This window comes from Alligator sinensis, unplaced genomic scaffold (assembly GCF_000455745.1).
Source record: "Alligator sinensis unplaced genomic scaffold, ASM45574v1 scaffold813_1, whole genome shotgun sequence".
Taxonomy (NCBI): domain Eukaryota; kingdom Metazoa; phylum Chordata; order Crocodylia; family Alligatoridae; genus Alligator; species Alligator sinensis.
In genome coordinates, this window is record NW_005842321.1 from 747,631 (window position 1) to 750,061 (window position 2,431).

The window sequence follows — 2,431 nt, forward strand, 5'->3', positions numbered from 1 at the left end:
GTGTGTGTGTGTAAGCTGCAATCATTTCCTGATCAGCTTTTTAGTTATCATAGGAGCCCAACCTGGGTGAATGTACAGGCAGCAATCACCAAAAGGAAATTACATCTTCATGACAGCACTAAAACACATTGGTGCTACAGTAATGACTCCTTTACAGACCTGCTACAGAGTGAAAATTATTGCCAGGACATAGCCAGTCCTGGTTCACAACAGCCACTAGGGAAGAATAGAGGACATTGCCAGCAGCTATTCCTGCCTACTGTTTTGGCCATGTGAAATCCATAATGATGGTGACTGAAACATTCTCTAGTCTGTAGTTCTGTGAAGAGATGCCTCCAAAGTACATTGGGAAGCAAGGACCCCATTGCATGAGTTATTTGTTCCTTATGCCCCTTAAGTGCAAACAGGAATCTTCTCTTTTTTGCATGAAGAATATGGGCAGTGGGGTAGTTAAAACTGCCTCTATACCATTGTTCTGTGGGCAGGGCATGGCCTGGCACAGATGGCTAGGTGGATCTGAACCACCTCTCTAACTTTTCCATGAAAAATGTTAATATTGGCTTGCAAGTGAATCATATAGAAGCAGTTACCTGTTAGAGGAGGGGAACACAAAAAGAGCCCTTCCATGTCCCTTCACTTAGAGGAAAGAGATCTAGCCGACTTTCTGAGATGTAAAGTATTTGTTTTTTATTTCTTAGAGGAGAGTGATTAGTGAATCCTGCCTAAGGAACACTTCCAAACCCAACAGAGCATTGTTAGAAACACTTCATAAGGAAAATCTCACAGTTTTCATCTTTGCCTATGTGCCTCCACCCACATCTTTCTCTCCTGGAGAGAGCATTCTGTTGCTTTTCAATAAGTTATGCCCCTGAACAAGTGGTCCAACAAACCATACAGTATTTAATTGGTGCACATTTCATTCAAAGATGGATACTTTATGTAGATAGACCTCTTTTCTGAGAAGACTCTCCCTTGCCTATGTCAGGTCTTGACTGTGCCAATAGTTTGGTTCCTGGTCTCTGCTGAGCCATAGAGATTATTTTAATGATTGTATATTAACAGTAACAGCATATGTTTTAGGATGAGTTTTACAATAATGACATGTGAATGCTGTTGAATCATCCATATCATTTACCAGAATGCTAAGCAATACGCTGTGTCTGCACATCCTTCTATCATCCGGTCATGTGAAAGCGTACAGTATTGATGTATTTTTTTTAAATGGCAGTAGATATAAAAAGCTAGAATGGTTAATAACATTGCTGGCTATTAGGGCTCAGCACTGGATTGTTTGGAATGTAAACAGCATGCTGTCCTGCTTTTTAGTTATTGCACATCTCTTATGAAGCAGAATTTTAAAGGCAAGGCAAGGAGTCATGATGGAAAGGTCCCATCAGAAATATAATCAGTGTTTCATATGACTATATTTAGAAGCTGGTATCAATGCAGAATACATGATTGCAGGTCCTCAAAAAGCTGCAGCTCCCAGGGAATGAGAACTAGACAACACACAGGATTGGTTGAGTTTTTTCTTTAGCGCAGGGTGGGGAGAGGTGGAACTGAGTGGCTATGTTGGCTACAAATGTCCAACTCAGGATCCTTAAAATTCTAGTTTATTAGGCGGATTGAACACTGTAATCATAAACCTTGGGGCTGGTCCCCACACACACATGCACACACATACACACACACAGTAGCAGGCTACAGAGTCAGGTATACCTATCCTACAAGTGCTGGAGTCTGTCGTTGAGGCTTCTTTCAGTGTGGTATCATCTTCCAGAAGGGGGTCGCCGGCTGGTCCTTCTGGCTGGACAGGTCTGGTCGAGTTGGAGATCAAGAGGGCGCCACTGAGGGTCACTTTTCACTGCCTTTTATCTGTCCCTGGCAGACTTTGGTGACTCCCCAGTTTTCAGGTTTGCCCAATGCAGGGGTCATTGACCCTCGTGGGACTTCCCCTCCTCGGTGGCTACCGGATGGCATCTGTCAGCCCCAGGGGTCGTCCGCATGTACGTGCAAGTTTGGGAGTCCGTTGATGAATTTAGAACAGGGCTCTGGGAGCAGTTGATCTGGAGATATTCAGCCCAAAAGTTGGTCTCTGGTGTTGATTAACTCAGGCCAGGGCTTCTAGCCTTTGATCAGTGACATTTAGAGATTTCCAGGTTGTTACATTGTCTTCTGTTGAGTTCTTCCCTTGGTTGATCTGCAGCTTCCCAGGTGTTAATTGCTGTGTGCTACCTTGTTACACATTCAATCACTGATTCACTCGCTCTTTCAGGGGCCAGCCTGATACAGAGAAGGACAGTTTGATTCCTGCCCTTGTTAACATTGTTACAATGTATAACTTACTAAAACACATTTAGTTGAAAGTTGAAAGGTGAGGAGTATAAAATATAAGCTACAAATGCCATGGCACACAAATAGATAAAAATAC